Source organism: Hemicordylus capensis, chromosome 2 (genome assembly GCF_027244095.1).
Source record: "Hemicordylus capensis ecotype Gifberg chromosome 2, rHemCap1.1.pri, whole genome shotgun sequence".
Classification (NCBI taxonomy): Eukaryota; Metazoa; Chordata; class Lepidosauria; order Squamata; family Cordylidae; genus Hemicordylus; species Hemicordylus capensis.
This window is the reverse complement of record NC_069658.1, coordinates 357,437,802-357,456,817: the sequence shown is the minus strand read 5'-3', so window position 1 is coordinate 357,456,817 and position 19,016 is coordinate 357,437,802.

The following is a 19,016-nucleotide window of genomic DNA, read 5'->3' as shown; positions in this document are numbered from 1 at the left end:
GGGAAATCAGAAACTTAATTGCTCTCTCCCCTTCTGGTTGTCCTGCCAGCTCTTTGACTTTGTAAAGCAATGCTAACCACCCACAGAGCCTCATTTTGCTCCTTTGTAATGCCATGTCAGTCTAGAATAAACCTAAAATCATCCATTATTTGATTCTGGATGAAGGGACCAATCTGGTATGTATTATTAAGACTTTGTTGGGGTAGGCTGGTGGCCCAGTCTGGTCCCGGCTTCTCCCTCCAGGGTACTCTGTTGAGGAGCAGGGGAGAGGACATGGGTGGGGAGGTGGAGTGGCTGTGGTCTACAAGAATAATATCTCCCTTGCCAGGATCACTGTCGAAGTGTCTGACCATATTGAATGTGTGTACCTAAGTTTGGGGACCAGGGATAGACTGGGACTTCTGTTGGCGTACCGATCGCCCCACTGCCCGAGGGAGTCCTTAACTGAGCTGACGGACTTGGTCTCCGGCTTGGCATTGGAATCTCCCAGGCTTGTGGTGCTGGGGGACTTCAATGTTCACTTTGTTTATCTGGGGTCTCAGGAGTTCATAGTGGTCATGACAACTAGACCTATCCCAGGTGGTCTCAGGACCAACGCATATTGCTGGTCACATGCTTGATCTGGTCTTTCACTCTGAACAGGGTGGTGTTCTGTGGGTGGGGACTCCTGTGATTTCCCTTTTGTCATGAATGGACCACAATCAGGTTAAGGTTGGACTCATGACCACGTGCTGCAGGGATGGGGGGCCCATTAGGATGGTCCGCCCAAGGAGGTTACTGGATCCAATAGGATTCCAAGAAGCCTTGGAGATATTTAGTGTTGGCTCTGCTGGTGACCCTGTCTACACTCTGGTGGAGAACTGGAATAATCAACTCACCAGGGCAGTGGACATGGTCGCTCCTAAGCATCCTCTCCAACCCACTTCGAAACTGGCCCCTTGGTATACAGAAGAACTACGGGGCTGAAGCGGCAAAGTAGATGACTAGAGCACAAGTTGAGGAAAACTCGACTCAAATCTGACAGATTATTACATAGAGAGCATTTGAAGATCTATTTAGGCGATACATGCGGCAAACAAGTGATTCTTTTCCTCTCATATCGCCTCCACAAGTTCACATCTGGCTGAGTTGTTCAGGGTTGTGTAGGGGCTAATGTGCGCCCCTTCCCCCATGAATCAGTACTTGGAACCAACAATTACTCACTGTGATATCTTTAATGAGTCCTTTGTGGGCAAAATCTCTCATATTCGGGCCGACTTGGATTCAAACTCTGCAATTGTTACAGAATCTCATGCCAAGGTGTCCAGCAGCTCCTCTTATGTGATGGCCCTGGATCCGTTTCAGTTTGTGATTCCTGAGGATGTGGACAAGTTGCTTGGAATGGTGCGGCCTACCACCTGCTCTTTTGATCCTTGTCCAACATGGCTTATACTATCTGTCAGGGAGGCTGTTGTAGAGTGCCTGGTAGAAATTATAAATGCTTCTATGAGGGAGGGCAGGACACGTCCTTGTCTTAAGGAGGCAATCATTAGACCGCTTTCGAAGAAGCCTGCCTTGGATCCCTCAGAGTTAAATAATTACAGACCTGTCTCCAACCTTCCATGGTTGGGCAAGGTGGTGGCCTCCCAGTTCCAGGTGATCTTGGAGGAAACTGATAATCTAGACCCATTCCAAACTGGCTTTTGGGTGGGCTATGGGGCGGAGACTGCCTTGGTCACCCTGAGGGATGATCTACAATTGGGAATTGGCAGAGGGAGTGTGACTCTGTGGGGGAGTATTACTCTGCTTTTCAGCCTCCAGTTGGGGGTCTACTCATCAGTAACCATGGCATGGAGCCACGCCACAGCTACTCACGATTTTAAAAAAAGGATTTGCGGAGCGCTTACTCCACAAACCCGGTTTTAGCAGCGGGCTACTTGAGTGGGTTACCTGCTTAAGAACCACCGGGCTCGCAGCCGAGCCTGGTGGTTCTCACGGTTGCAGAAAATTGGGCCAGCGGAGGCTAGCCCGATTTTCTGCAATCGTGTGAATAGCAATAGCAATAGCACTTACATTTATATACCGCTCTATAGCCGGAGCTCTCTAAGCGGTTTACAATGATTTTAGCATATTGCCCCCAACATTCTGGGTACTCATTTTACCGACCTCGGAAGGATGGAAGGCTGAGTCAAGCTTGAGCCCTTGGTCAGGATCGAACTTGCAACCTTCTGGTTACAGGGCGGCAGTTTTACCACTGCGCCACCAGGGGCTCTATTTAAGGACATAAGAACATGAGACATAAGGACATAAGAACATGAGACATAAGAATAAGGACATAAGAACATGAGAACAGCCCTGCTGGATCAGGCCCAAGGCCCATATAGTCCAGCATCCTGTTTTGCACAGTGGCCCACCAGATGCCACTGGAAGCCACAGACAGAAGTTGAGGGCGTGCCCTCTCGCCTGCCATTACTCCCCTGCAACTGGTACTCAGAGGCATTACTCCCCTGCAACTGGTACTTTTCACACATCCCGTGGCAGAGAGTTCCACAAGTGGATCACGTGTTGTGTGAAAAAGTATTCCGTTTGTTGGTCCTAGACCTCCTGGCAATCAATTTCATGGTGACCCCGGGTTCTAGTGTTGTGTGAGAGGGAAAAGAATTTCTCTCTCTCCACTTTCTCCACACCATGCATGATTTTATAGACCTCTATCATGTCACCCCGCAGTTGTCTTTTTTCTAAACTAAAAAGCCCCAGGTGTTGTAGCCTTGCCTCATAAGAAAGGTGCTCTAGGCCCCTGATCATCTTGGTTGCCCTCTTCTGTACCTTCTCCAGTTCTACAATGTCCTTTTTAAGATGTGGTGACCAGAACTGTATGCAGTACTCCAAGTGTGGTTGCACCATAATTTTGTTTAAGGGCATTATAATGTTAGCAGTTTTATTTTCAATCCCCTTCATAATGATCCCTAGCATGGAACTGGCCTTTTTCACAGCTGCCGCACATTGAGTTGACACTTTCAACGAGCTGTCCACCACGACCCCAAGATCCCTCTCCTGGTCCGTCACCGACAGCTCGGATCCCATCAGCATATACTTGAAGTTGGGGTTTTTTGTCCCAATGTGCATCACTTTACACTTGCTAACATTGAACCTCATTTGCCATTTTGTCGCCCACTCCCCCAGTTTGGAGAGATTCTTTTGGAGCTGCTCACAATCCGTTTGGGATTTCACTACCCGGAAAAGTTTGGTATCATCTGCACATCTGGCCACATCACTGCTTACCCCTGCTTCTAAATCATTTATGAATAAATTAAAAAGCACCGGTCCCAGTACAGATCCCTGGGGGACCCCACTTCTTACTTCCCTCCATTGTGAAAACTCTCCATTTATACCTACCCTCTGTTTCCTCTCTTTCAACCAGTTAGCAATCCACACATGTACTTGTCCCCTTATCCCATGACTGCTAAGTTTCCTCAGGAGTCTTTGATGAGGAACTTTGTCAAAAGCTTTTTGGAAGTCCAGGTAGACTATGTCAGCTGGATCACCTTGATCCACACACTCGTTGACACTCTCAAAGAAGTCCAAAAGGTTGGTGAAGCAAGATTTACCTTTGCGGAAGCCATGCTGGCTCACTCGCAGCAGGGCCTGTTCTTCTAGGTGCTTTACAATTTTATCCTTGAGGATGCTTTCCATCAATTTGCCTGGAACAGACGTTAGGCTAACCGGCCTGTAATTTCCCGGATTGCCCCTGGATCCCTTTTTGAAAATCGGTGTTACATTTGCAACTCTCCAATCCTCTGGTACAGAGCCCGATTTCAGGGATAAGTTAAATATTTTAGCAAGGAGGTCGGCAATTTCACATTTGAGTTCTTTGAGGACTCTTGGATGGATGCCATCCGGCCGTGGTGATTTGTTAGCTTTCAGTTTTTCCAGACAGTTTAGAACATCATCCCTTGTCACTTCTATCTGACTCAGCTTTCTAGCCTCCATCCCTAAAAAGCCTGGTTCAGGAACAGGTATATGCTCAGTATCCTCTGCCGTGAAGACAAACGCAAATAACTCATTCAGCTTCTCTGCAACCTCCAAATCCTCCTTAATAATCCCTTTCACTCCCTCATTGTCTAATGGTCCAACTGCCTCCCTGGCAGGTTTCCTGCTTCTGATGTACTAAAAGAAGTTTTTGTTATTCCCCTTGATACTTTTGGCTAAATGTTCCTCAAACTCTCTTTTTGCCTTCCTTATTGTCACCTTGCATTTCTTTTGCCAGAGTTTGTGTTCCTTTCTGTTCTCTTCGTTTGGACAGGCCTTCCAGTTTCAGAAGGAATTCTTCTTCCCTTTTATGGCTTCCTTGACGGTACCCATTAGCCATGCTGGCATCCTCCTGGTCTTAGTGGTACCTTTCCTCCTTTTGGGTCTACAATCTAACTGGGCTTCTAGTATTGTGGTTTTGAGTAGCCTCCTAACTATTCAAGAAACAGTCAAAATATATGCCCACAGTAATAGGTGGAATTAATATAAGTGGCACTACTATTACTGCAGATATGTCTCCACTATATTATAAAAATGTAATTCATATATGTAGAAATAGAACTTTTCCCTTGTAATTTCATTCTAGATCTATCTAGTGTTGCAGTTTGGTAAATTTGACCTACTATATTAGCTAACAGTGGAAGGAAAGGAGATTTTTAAAGCAAATTATACACCAATAATTATGCAAATATTCCTTCTGTGAACCTATAAAAATCTCATGATGATTTAGTCAGTGACTATTACAAACTAAAAAATATGTGCGTAATGAAAATGAAGACCATTAACTTTAAGGAGTTTGGGGAATTTCCTACTATTATTTAAATACATGATGTGGGACACCTTTGAAATCTTAACCTAGAAGAGATTATTATTCATTTTAACTGTTCTAAAAGGAATTTTTAGGATATACGTCAGTCTAGCTATAAAAGAACAGTTACCCATGTATAAGATCCCATTTACTATTTTCCTTTTAGTAGGTTTCTAAAAATAGAGTAAAGAGATTAGGTATTTATAGGGATAACATTTATAGAACAGCATTTATAGCTCCAGTATGTAGGTATAAAAAGCTATAAGGTACATCAAAAGTTATTCTCTGGGGTATAACTCAATAGCAAGAGGAACGGATTTTCCCACTTTCTGGGTAATGAATGGGGCCATTCACATGACCTACTTGGAGGGGGGCAGCTCCTGAACCTTGCTTCCCCCCTCCGATGTTTGTTTGTTGGTTGCTTGGTGGGAGTACAGAGCATGCCCCCCACATGATCAGCCCTGCTCTGTGCAGCACGGGTCAATCTGAGGCCAGGACTCATTGTCCCAGTCTCTATGAACCCCACAATGCACCATGCGACCCGCATGAGGCATTGGATGATTCCCCCGGGAGATGGGCACTCTAGGCAAGCAAGTAGCCCAGTTTTAGGGAGCAGTCACTCCCTAAACCTCGGCTAGCAGCCAGGCTAAAAAGCCAGGCTAAGTCGTTCTCATGCGCAGCCTAACCCAGGTTGGGCATCCCTAGCCTGGGTTAGGCTGTGCATGAGAACAGCCTCAATATCTCATTCTTAATCTAGATATCAGATAAAACCACAGATGTAGATATTGGTCAAGGCAGAGACTTGTCTCTAAACATATACTTAAGCTGTAACGGTAAAATTTAAAAGCGTAACATCACAAATGCATTCAAAAAGGCTGCACCTTGCTTCACAATCACAATTTTCAGACAAAATTTCCCTTTCTGCACATTACCCAGAAGTGCCAGAAAGTACAAGATATTCCATGCATTTTGCTGCTGTGTCTAATCCACAGCAGCTAACTGCAGGCCCTCACTTACCCTCAATTATCACAGTATTGGTCCCAGTTCAATACCAATTAATTTGCATAATGTTGTCAATTGGCTTGATACATCAGAATGGGGAACTTATCTGAATTCAAGAAGTGGGCTTTTTTCTAATAGGGATGTGTAAACATCCAGGTTAGATGTTGAATGTGTTCGATGTTGAACCAATTGAGTTTGACAGTTCAGGGCTGAACTGAACCACCCCCTGTTCAGCCCGACCCTGGACCGAACCCCCACCCCGGCCCATTCAGGGGGTTCATGAGAGTTTTTTTTTTTTTAATTAAACTTTCCCACTTGGGGGGGTTCTCTAAGGCGGTGGGGGGTCCACTGAGGTTCCCCTTCCCCCACCAGCCTCCCTTCCTTCCAAAACCAGCCTGTTTGGCCATTCTTTGGCCCATCCAGGCCTTTCACCCTGGCACAGTGGCCATTATGGAGGCTGCCGCACCTGCACAATGGGCCTCTATGTGACCTGGGTCATGCCTTTAAAGCTTTAAGTGGTTTGGGACCAGGTTACCTGAGAGAGTGCTTTGCCCCATATGTCCCAACCCGAACCTTAAGATCTTCTTCGGAGGCCCTCTTCCAGGTGCCCCTGCCATACGAGGTGACGCAGGTAACTATCAGGGAGAGCAGCTTTTTGGCAGTTGCACCTCATTTATGGAATAGTCTCCCCAGTGAGCTTTGCTTGGCTTCATCACTTTCTTTTAGATGCCAGGTAAAGACCTTTTTGTTCACCCTGGCCTTTTAAATTCTGATTTTCAGATTTGATCTGATTTTTAACTAATTTTAAAATGAGTGTTAAAGCTGCTTTGTATGTATGTATGTATGCATTTATTAAAAATTTATTGTATACCACCTCCTCCAAAGACTCTAGGTGGTGAACAATAACAATAGTAATACTTCTTTAAAAAATTAAAGGGCAAAATCCTGGTGGAAAAGGTAGGTCTTAAGAAGGGCTTTAAAAGCCACTAAGGAGGGAGCTGAGCAAATATGGGCAGAAAGGGTGTTCCAAAGAGAAGGCCCTCCTATGGGTCCAGGCACCACACACTATACCAGGGCCCAGGCATAACTATGACCGGGCAAGGGGAGGCAGATGTCTCGGGGCCCGCCCGCCTCGAGGGGCCCACCAGAGGCAAGTCACATGATACATCCCTACTCCCCAGCCGTCGCCTGCTCAATTGCAGCCCACTGCCCGCCCTGGGCTTCCTTCGGTATTTTTTCCTTACGCGGTATTCCTTGTCTCCCCTCTCTTCTTTCCCCATCTCACTTTTTCTGCGTAGGCTGCTCCTTCCCCGTCCTGGCCCCATCCAGCCTTGAGCCTTCTCTGGCTTCAGGGCTCAGAGAAAGGCTCTCATTGGCTGGATGCCTCGGCATTCTGCACACACGCAGCTGCTGCCCCCGCCTTCCTAACATCACAGACCCTGACAGAGCAGCGTGTGGAGATCGAGCCGCCAACACTGTGAGGGCAGCAAAGCACATGCAAGGGACCTGCACACCTTCCTTTCCAGCTGTAGCAGGCAGCTCTTCTCCGCTGCTGCCCCTCCAAATTCCCCTTTCGGGCTTCTAAGATTACCAGGAGGTACGTTTCACCTGAGAAAGCCCATTTTGAAAGGCCTCCTTTGTCTAAAAGGTTGGAGTTTTAGGGATCCCTCTCCGCCCACTCACTCTGGTTTAGTCTGCTTCCTGCCTTCACCCGTGAAAAGATTCTTACCCAGGCTAGGAGGACACAGTTCATCTTTTCTTGACCATTTTAATAATTCGATCCTTCCCAAGCCACTTTCTTGGAAACAAGACCCATTACTTTCAGAGAGTTAATTCCAAATAAGGCTACTAAGGATCGCAGCCCCAGTATCTGCAACTAAATTGTCCTAGCTGTATGGGTTCTCCCTTGTTTGAATATTGCCACCGCAAAACCCAACTCGCAGTAGTCCTTTCTCTTAAAGAGATAGCTAGCCCCTTTCCACCCCCACATTTTTTCAAACTGAACGTGCTTCCGGCTTCGGCAAGCTAGGAGTTACAATGCCTACCATGGAGAACAAGCAACGGCTGCTGGGGAGTTGCTGGGGACCTCCGAGTCCAGAGAAACTAAGTCAGTTGCGATCTGCCCCCTTTAAAGACTGCATGCTGCCAAGCTCTACAGTTCACCTCTCTTTTTAGGAACAAAGCACAGAAAAGCTAATTTTGCTGAACTTCTATTTTATTGTTGGGGATTGTGGTGAGGGGGTGGGGTGGTTGGAGGACCTGGGGTGCACCCCAAATGATTGACTGGAAGGCAAAGAAGGCGTGTCGGGGAGCGGGTGGGGGGAGAGAAAGCCATGCATGCCAGCCAAGGCAGAGGGAGGGGGGAGCACGGCCAGAGGAGAAGGCACGGCGGAGGAGCAGCTGGGCGCGCAACTCCTGCAAATGACGCTGCACTAAATGGTGTGTTTAAGAGCAGCTTGGGGTTTTTTGTTTTTTTTTAGCACTTTCTCATGCTGTTCTCCTGCATGTTTGTTGAGCAAGGTGAAGTTGATTAGGCTTTTCCACAGGACAGGAGTTTCCAGCTTATGGTTCTCAGGATGTTGCTAATTCCAACTCCCATCATCTCCAGCTATAATTTATTGTGGCTGGGGTTGATGGGAGTTGTAGTTCAGCAACAGCTGGAATACCACAGGTTGGGAACCCCTAAGCTTACATGGCAGTTACTGCTTTTTTTGCCCCAAGTCCTCTGCAGCCACATGGGGGTTAACAAGCATGGTCTTGTTTTTCTTTTGAGCAGCAAAGCATCCATCTTTCCCTTTCAAGGTGCCAAATAATGTGTAATTAATGTGTAATAAAGTGCCTGCTACCTCACTGCCTTTGTTGTGCATCAAACATTCACATATTTAATCTTTCTGGGTATAAATTCCCTTTAACTTCTATGCGCCCTTTGGAGCAATGTGTTTGCTGGCATTAGTCTGATATTTTGCCAGGATTGGGTAGCTATTGAAGTCCTCATGGAGAGCCAAGGTTCCAGAGCACTATTAAAATTGAGCACTATTAAAATTCTATTTTATTTCTGCAATAATTGCCACAGATCATGTGTCCTTTTTGAGATTCACAATTGTCTCTAGTCTGGCAGATTGCTTTCTCTCTCTTTTTTAAATCTCAAAAAGGACATATCTGTGGTAAGTATTGCAGAAATAAAATAGACTTTTAATAGTGCTTATTGGCACAATTAGAGGTTGATGAGTAAGTCTTTCAAATCAATAATAATATGCAAACTGAGGGAACAAAACCGTTACCAAACAGCCATATGTAATTAACTGATCTCAGAATAGAAGCAGAAGTATCAGCTCTCTAAAAACCCTTTATACAGAAAACACTTACGTTTTCTTCTGCTGTGCTGTTATTTATACCTTGCAACTAGTTGGGATAGTTAGCAGAAACATCGGGCCAGGGGAAGGAGAGAAAGGTGGTGACGGCAGGTGGGGGGGACCCATTTTAAAATCTTGTCTCTGGGCCCACTCCAACCTTGTTACGCCCCTGCCCAGGACACTAAGGAGGGCCAACTGAGAGGACCTCACAGGACAGGATATAACTGGGCAAGAGAGGTGACCCTGGAGATATACAGATGCTAAGCACATAAGGGTTTTGTAGGTGAGAACCAGCACCCAGAAGTGAACAGGCAACCAGTGCTGTGACCATAAAAGAGGAGTAACACTATCAAATCTACGGCCACCAATGAGGAGGTGGTCCTCTGCATTCTGGACTAGTTGAAGCTTCCAAATTGTTTTCAAAGGCAACCCCAAGTAGAGCGTGTTACTGTAATCCAAATGAGAGGTAACAAAGGCATGAGTTGCTGTTGCCAGGACCTGCTGGTTGAGAAAAGGTTGTTACTGGTGAACTAGCTGAAGCTGGCCAAAGGCACCCCTGGCCATGACCTCCACCTGCTTGTATTTTATATTTCCTTTTAATTTTTTTTGTCTGTTATGGTTTAATAAGTTGTCTGTTATGGTTTAATAAGTTATGTGTTATTATTGTATGTTTTAATCCTCTGTTATGAGCCTCCCAGAGAACAATTTGTTGTGGAGCAGCTAACAAATAAAGTTGTTATGTGCATTCCATTTGTGCAATGTTTGTGCTCACACAACAGTGTTCTCATGTAACTATGCAAATATTACGTTCCATGTACATAATGTTGTACAATATGTCAGCCATTGTTTCCAGTGGCTGTACCATCATGCAACTCTTTGCAATTTTAACATTTATATAAAAGTACACTTGTACAACTTTGTGCAAGTTATGTTACAACATGCATGGAACTTTGTACAATATGTCTGCCTCAGAACTGAAAATAGCATATGGATAGTCCGAAGCGTCCTAAGGTCCTTTTGTCCCTAAACCTACCTCTGCGTTAGTGTGTTCTTTTGTCTTTTACCTAAACATGAAAATAAAGCAAGGCCATATATTTTATAGGGGTCATATTAAGATGGCAATGCTATGCATTTCATTGTATATTCCTAATCTCATGCAGGCACACTATTTACACAGGATATTCTTCTACTATAACACACTCCTGGCCATCTTAGTGGAATATTATGTGTAATAGATGAGAACATTTTCATAATGATGAAAAAAGCAATAGTCTACAGGCAACACTGCAAAAGAATTTAACACAAATTAAATTTCCAAGAAATGCATGTACCTTTGGTCGCAGAGAGAATGTCAAGGAGCTGATGTAATAGCAAGTAATGTTCAATCTAATTTCAGGACAGTATACAGATAAAAAAAGGAGAACTGATTTGTGTTTTCTTTCAGGAAAAGGAGGAGAGAAAAACAGCAACAGCTCTAGTCTTAGGCTTTAGACTTTATTGCGGTCAATAGATCAGCAGAAAACATAAAACACAGAAAAGGTATAAACAAAAGTTCAATTAATATTCAACTTAATCACCTTGCACTGAGTACTGATAGCAGCTGCCAACAATTTTGCAACTTTAAGGGTAATGGAAGAATCCCAATCTGATAATTATAAGGTAAAATAAAACTCATCGGGTCTACCCAGTTAATCAGTTATAATCCTATATAATAAAATGCTTGGGTCCCTGCATCCGTGTCTCGGTACCTGCGTCCGTGTCTCTGGCAGGCGAATTGCGCAGGTGCGGCGGCGCCCAAAATGGCCACCGCGCCGAAGTTTGAAAGCCCGAACGGGCCACTAGCACTGAAAATGAAGGCCGCCGGGGGGAGGGGGAACCTCCGCACACACACCCGCCACCCCAAGGAACACCCCCTGTAGGGGAGAAGGTACCTGCGTCTGTGTCTGACACGCCCCTGAGCGCTGCCTCAACCCGCCTCCCAAGAAGAAGGGAGAGAGAAGGTTGCGGGCCCGGGAGGCGGTGGGCCCAGCTGGAGCCACGGGCTCAGCCGGAAGAGGCGGTTGGCCCGGCTGGGAGGAGGCGGAGGGAGAGACGGGGAAGGCAGCCTGGCCCTGGGGAAGGCGGCCTGGCCTGGGGGAAGCGGGCCCAGGGGGAAAGTGGAGGAGGCTGGAGCCGTGGGCTTGGCCAGAAGAGGCGGTGGACCCGGCCAGGAGGAGTCGGGGGGAGAGGCCGGGGAAGGTGGCCCGGCCCGGGGGAAGGCGGGGGAAGGTGGCCCGGCCCAGGGGATGTGGGCCCGGGGGGAAGCCGGAGGAGGCGGCGGGGGAAGCCGGGCAGCAGGCCTGGCCGGAGCCACGGGCGGCGGTGCAGAGCAGAGCCCGACTAGAGCGCCCGTTATTGTAACGGGCCTAATGTGACTAGTAGGTGTAATAAAGATAGAGCGTACAGTATATCCCTATGGTAAGAACATCAGCAGGGCACATATTCTTTCAAATCAATGTGTGCATCTTGCTAATGCTTCAAGCCATTGTCTGTGATGGTTCATCTGTTTTTCTAGTTTATCTTCATTTGATCACAGTTTATAAGGAAGATAGCAAATGTGCAAAAAAAAAAAAGAATAAATGCTGTCACGATTTTCATTTGTCTTTTAACTAAGCATGTGTCTCTTATTTTAAAATAAAAGACATTTCAACATAAAGAGGCCAACTTCATATGCCTTTCTCTTTTACTGTTCAGCTGATGAGGACAGTTACCTTCTGTCATTTTCTCAATTATTAAGCTGACTGACCACTAAAAAGTAAAGTAGCCTTGGCAGCTACATAAAATGTCTCATGCATTATGTGGCTCCCCATCTGTCTATTTATATATAGATTTCTGGCCACACACATACACATGCAGGATTCAGATGGTCCTGAATGTTGTGCTGGGGAGGTTTCACACAGGCAACTTTTTCTAATTAGGGGTTTCAGCCAGTCAGTAGGAATGTGCAAACTGTTAGGTCGAACTCGGACCAAAGGAGGCATTGATATGGCAATGCCAGTCCAAGTTTGAACCAAAAAGAGCCTGGTTCTATTCGAACTGGTTCAAAGAGGCTTGAAGGCTCAAGCTTCCATTTTGTGACACTTGTGTCACTTGCTGTGATTTGCCGAGCTCCTGCTTCCCTGATTGGCCAGATGTGTCTGGACCTCTGGTAGGCTTTGCAGTGCTCCCAGTCCTGGAGAACTGGCATCCTATTGGCCCTGGAGGAGGGACAAGGGTGGGGGTTCTAAAGGAGGGAGATTCAATTTGTATTTAAAGGTGTAGCAGATTAAAGCCTTTGTCTCAGAGCAAGCTCACATGAGGGAAAGAAATGCTGAATCATCCCTGCTAAACTGCTTGGCTAAACTTCTCCTAAAACTATCCTGTATTATCGGTAGATTCAAAAGGCTGCCACCACTATCAGTTTTATCAACAGAGCCTGAATCTCTCTGGGCTTGGGGTGGAATCCCAGAGAAACACTATTTTGCTATTGGATAAGTACAAAAATCTTCTATGTGCAAGCCTACACGTGGTAAGAAAACTGACAGCTGCTGAATAACTGAACCAGAGCAGTCACCCTTTGGGCTCCCTTTCGCTGAGTTAAGAATCAACTAATAAATCAAATGTTTATAGAGTATTTTGCAATGCCCTAGGTAGGATGGACATAGGCTAGTGTTTCTTATTTCAATTATGTTGCAGGTAACTATAATAAAACAGTATCAGGAATATGCAAAACACACACACCAAAAGAAATATAAATTCTAACACAAAGTCTGACTAAAACTTTTCCCTAGACTAAACTTCCCTTTTCCCTTGAATTCACCAAACTCCGGGGATAATTCAAGTTTCCTGTCTTTCAAGGATCTGTAGAGTCATTCTCCTGCAGCCATCCTCCATGGCCACATATCCTTCTCTCATCTAAAAACTCTTCTTGTTCCCAGAATTCCCCACAATGGCTCACTAGGTCCCACCCACCTGGTATACTGATTGGCTGCCCTGGAGTTCACCAGTGTGTCAGTCAAGACATGGGTTCATTCCCTGTTAACTCTTTCGGGGGAGGGGTCGCTGATCACTACAAAAGGACAGCCCTTGCTTTGCAAAATCACTTTCCTTTGCTGAGGTGAGAGAAAGCTGCTTGGCTGCTGATATCTGGCTGTTCCAGGAGTGCTGCCTCTTTCTCTGGTCTCTGCTGCTGGTGGTTAGGTCTGTGACTCTGTATCCTGCCTATGGGCCATGCATCAGCATCCTTGAAGCAGAGCATGCTGCCAGTCAAGGGGTGGACACAGGCATTGGGCAAGAGGCATCCTGGTCATGTGGACCCACGTCTCCTCGCCTGCCTCATAGGGGAGTTGATGGCCACTGACGACCAACCCTTTCAGGTGGTCAAGAACTCTGGCTTCCACCAGATTATCCAGATCAGGCATCCCCAAACTGTGGCCCTCCAGATGTTGCTGAACTACAACTTCCAGCATACCCAGCCGCAAAAAATTGTGTCTAGGGATGCTGGGAGTTGTAGTTCAGCAACTTCTGGAGGGCCGCAGTTTGGGGATGCCTGATCCAGATGCTTGCACCCAGCTACACAATTCCCTCAAGAACCACCTTCAGCTGGACGGTGGTTCCCTCTCTGTATGCGAGATGCAGGGAGCTAGTGTCTGTGACAATGCATGCAGCATTGCCTGGCACCAATGTGCATTTCACCACTGTTCTGTGGAATAATGTGAGTGGAATGCACGCTGCTTTCCTGTCCCTCACTGCTCACTGGTTGGGGGTGCTGCCTCTAGCTCCTGCACATCCTACACCAAATTTTGGCTCAGGTGGCCGCCTTGCATGTGGATACTTTGGATGTCAAGCACACCGAGGAGGAGGTGGCCGTCATCAACCGTCAAACTGAGGAGTGGATAGGTGAGTTGCCATACCTCAGATGGGGCTTCACTGTGACAGACAATGGCTCCAACGTAACCACAGTGAAAGTCAGTGTTGGAGTGTGTGAACATCCGATGCATGGCACACATGCTCCACCTGGCTGTGAGGGGCACCCTTGGCCACAAGGGGGCTAAGGTGTCCAGGGACCAGGGTTGCTTGATTGAGGGTGCTGTTGCTGCCACAGATGCACTTGTGGACAAGGCCCGCAAGACTTCAGCTCACTTCCACCAGAGTGAGAAGTCCAGGCACTTGCTCCACAAGCAGCAGCGTGAGCATGGCCTTCCTCACCATCTCATCCCAACAGATGTAGATACCCGGTGGAACTCCACCTTCCTCTAGTTCCAGTGCCTGTTGGAGCAGGAGATGGCCCTCAATGACCTGGAATGAGGCCTTGGACATATGTGACCTCTCTAACTCAGAGTGGAAGTTCATTTTGAGATGGTATCAACATTCGAGCCCTTCCTGCTTGCCACAAAGAGATTGTGTGCCGATGCCACTCCTCTGAGCCAGCCCGCGACTATTCTCCTGGAAAAGCTGGTCGCTAACCATGCCAGAGGGCCGTGTGCTGGATGGATGGATGAGGCCTGGGGTTGTTGATAAGCTGGCTGATGAGTTGGGTGACAGAGAGCAGTATGTCCTGGCTTGTCTTTGTGATCCGACCATCCTGGGCATGGACGTCTTGCCCAGGTGGAGGGACCTCCTGGTCAATAGAGTTAGAGAGGAGGAGGTCAGGAGGGTAGTGATGGTGTGCCCCCCAAGTGTGCGTGACGCACACCCAGCAGCAGTGCTTCTTCTCCCACCCCTTCCTCTTCCCAGTCTAGCAGCACAGCATCCCAGGCAGTGGTACCAATGGGCAGGGAGTTCCTCCCACTAAATCAGCCCAGTGGCTTAAGCAGTTTGCCTTGGTGCCTTGCCTGGTGTGCACTGTGCAGGAGGCTTGGCCTACCAGGACCACCACAAGTGCTGTGCAATCTGTTGCCCAGTTCCTGGAGTAGTCTGTGGAGGAAGACCCAGAGATGGACTGTATGCAGTTTTGGGCAACCTGCCGCAAAGTCTGGCTGGATCTCACAGTGGTTGCTGAGAACCTCCTCTGCTGTCCGCCAACAGACTTCCAGAGCGAGCGAGTATTTTCACATGCTCGTGTTATGGTAATGGTAAAACTCTTCTGTATTCTACCAAAGACAACCACAGGGTTGTGTGGTCACCAGGAATAGAAACTGACTCGACAGCACACTTTACCTTTATTACGATACAAGACAACTAGATGGGACTTCATTAGTTGCAGAGTTAAAATGAATGTTGGAAGTTTTATTGCTGGAATTAAGTTTGTTTATTGATGATTTAAGAAGGAGCTGGATTATAAGTAGTAGGATAAAATAAGTTGTTGCTAGAAAATAACAGAGCACATTTACTTACTTTTGAAAGTTTGCCTTGGTAGACTATATGGTCTTGCATCATGTTAATATACTTTTTGTGAGTGGAATATATATGCAAAGGGAACAAAATCTCAGCAAGGCCATACATTATTTTTAGTTACAGGGTATAACATTATAATATTTATTTAGATCTTTCAAAAAAAATCTCTTGATATTTGTGCTTTGCTTTTTTTAGTTTGACTCATTTGCTGTTTTAAATGTGGTTATATTGTTGCATCACTTCAGAAGTGATGTAGTTAAATATAGGAGCTTTGTTAATGTAGCTTCCCTTTGGAATTTGTAAATTACTCTAAAGTGGTAAAGCACAGACATGATTGCAATTTAGTTTGCTGGGTTCTTTCAGCTTTCCTGCTTCTGTTTGTCTTTTTATGGTGGGTTTTTTGTTTGTTTTTTGGTATTTCATGGTTTTTACTGATTGACTGACTTTGTTTTAAATGTGATTTGTATGGACTTCTGTTTTATTTAACTTTTGTAAAACACCTTGGGATGTTTTATAAAAGGAAGTATAAAAATTGAATAAATAATAAGTAAATTAAATTTTGTGCACCACGCAACGTACAGAGCGTTAATTCCTACAATGGCAAATACAATTGCTTTTAACACAGAAGACAGATAAATAGAATTGTAAAGTACACTTCTTTTCTTCCATATTTTTGGTGTGTGTGTATTATCTATAGTGGCACATAATAATGCACATGTGAGCATACTGCCTTGATACTGCAGCCCAGAACAAAACTTATTCCGCTCACTGATGAGAAAAATTAGAGGGAACACTGGCACCAGATTCTTAGTTTTAGCTTAATAACTTTCACTTAGTGCACATTCTTGAACTTTATAGTCCTCACATAGACACTCAAGCACTCTTTCTTGAGCTTCTGTGATTTCATACACTGCTTGCAAAAAATTGTAGGATCCATGCGTATGCTTTTGCCATAGCTGCATGCTTCATTGAGCTACAGAAGGAGATGGACTGGATGGTGGCAGAGCAATTTGGTAACAGTAATAGCTGTTGGGGTTCCTCTGATACCTGCTTCCCAGTATAGCTCCTTCACTCTGAACTAGAATGCAAGTACAGGCACAGCCCACATTATCTGCCAGCACTAGCCACAAAACCAAAAAGAAAGCTTTTTCAATTAGTTGGACACTTGCTGCAGCCTATCAGGCTCTGCTCCATGACCTGCCCCAGGCTCTGTCCCATAGTCTCATCCAAATACTAGAACTTTGAAATTAAAAGTTAGTGGTCTTAAATGCATAGTGGAGCTACTCTAACCTTGTTCATGCAAGATCAAAACTCGCATACAGCATCTCCAAGACGTCACTTGCATGACCTGCTCCCCTCCTACTGTCCACAGTTACAGCATTTATTTATTTATTTTTATTTAACATATCTGTCTGCAAAGGCAAAGACCGTACATATGGTTCTTCCTGCGATGCAGAACATTGGGACATCCCAGCATTCCACATCATGAGGAGGATCTTTCCATGAGTATGGTGTTGGTCTCTTCAGACAAACAGTGTAACCATGGACAGTGGAGGGGGTTGCACTTCAGAGCGTGCCAGCATGAGGGCAGGGTTTGCAAGAGTGCTTTCAGGGTTGCTGCACAAGAATACAGCATCCTCAGTTTTGATAATCTCTGAAAAGGGCATCTGGCTTTGTCAAAACCAGCACCTTCCTTAAATCCTCCCTAAACCATACTAGATTACCCAGTCAACCAAAGCTAGCATGTATTAACTGCTTTAGGTCTGCGTTAGGAGGCAGTGAATGATTCCCACCAGTGAATGATTCCCACCATGTCTGATTCCCACCACGTGTGTGCAACACCTTAAACTTCCCCCTTGTCCCTCCTTCTCTGTGAAAGAGAAGGGCACATTTAATTACTCTAATATTTCTATCCAGATTAAATTATTGTTTTCATGTTGGCTAAGAATAATTTAAATGCCAAAAATCAAAATATATGAATAAAACTACCATACAATATGATGACATTATTAAAAATCACAAGCCAAGCAATACATGGAACTGTTGTCACTTAGGCTATTAATCTTTCCCCTCTTGGGATATCCTGAGCCCAAGTGGCCTGAAAGCAATGGCAACATCAGTTCCTTCCTTCTGCCAACCAGCTGTGCAATAGGGATGTGAGGACCAGTCCGGAGGTTTGGGGGTTCGGTTCAGAGATCCGAACCCCTCACCCACCCATCCAGTTCCGTCCGGACCGGAACCAAACCTCCAGACAAGTCCACGAATTTTTAAAAAAATGTAAATTAATTTTAAATACCTCTAGCCCCTTTGGGGGGCTTCCTGTAGGCTGCAGGGGCTCCCCCTCCCCCTGCTGACCGCTTAAATCACCGCCACGGGCCTGTGAAACACTGCTTTCTGGCCCTTTCGGGCCTCTGTAAGTGTGCGCAGTGGCCATTTTGGCCACCACCATGCATGCATAAGTGACCTCTGTGGGGCCCTGGGCCATGCCAGGCCCTGCATAGCCTATTTACGCATACCCTGCAGCAGCCAAAATGGCCACCGCACGCACTTACAGAGGGCTGAACGGGCCAGAAAGCAGCTTTTTATGGGCCTGCAGCAGTGATTTAAGAGGCCAGCGGGGAGAGTGGGAAACTTCGTGGACCCCCCCACCATGGCCTACAGGAATCCCCCTGAAGGGGCCAGAGGACCCGACTGGGGGCAGGGTGTTGATGGGGGCTGGACTGAACTGGTCCAGTTAGGTTCAAGTCCAGTCCAGACTCGAACCGAACCAGGCAAGCTGGTTCCAGGCACACCCCAACTGTGCTATCCAGTAGAACAGGAAACTGGTCACAGAGCACTACACACACACACACACACACACACACACACACACACGCATTAAAAATTTCCAATGTGAAAAAATGTGACATTTAAAAACTTGAAATATATCACCAGTATTAATTGCATTAGAAATATTTTGCAATATCTACAGTTCAGGGCATTCCACTGAAATGGATAGTGGAATGCCCACTGCTTTGAGCATTTATTATTTATTATTAAACACTTAAAGTAGCATGGACTCTTTAGCTGTGCTCTCTTTCACATCTGCAGTTAAAAAAATGTTTACTGCAGATGTACAAATACAAGTGTTGACTTAATGTCTTGGCACTGTCTGGTATTTTATTTTATTTTATTTATTTATTTCATTTATATCCTGCTCTTCCTCTGAGTAGCTCAGAGCTGGAAACAGATTGCTACCAATATCATTGACATTATGAGTTAATTATTTTGATCCATTGGCCATTTCATGTTGTAATGTAAAATCTTCAGTATATCTTAAAAGATATATCTTTTAACAGCAGTAAAAATTCAACAGTCAGTAAAAATTCAAAAACCTCTACTTCACCACCTAGTGGGCAAGATTGGGTTAGTAAAATTTGGGACATTTGTATTAGTTAACTATATTATGTGGCGGGAAGGTGTTTGGGTGGGAGATAGATTGTTCACGAAGC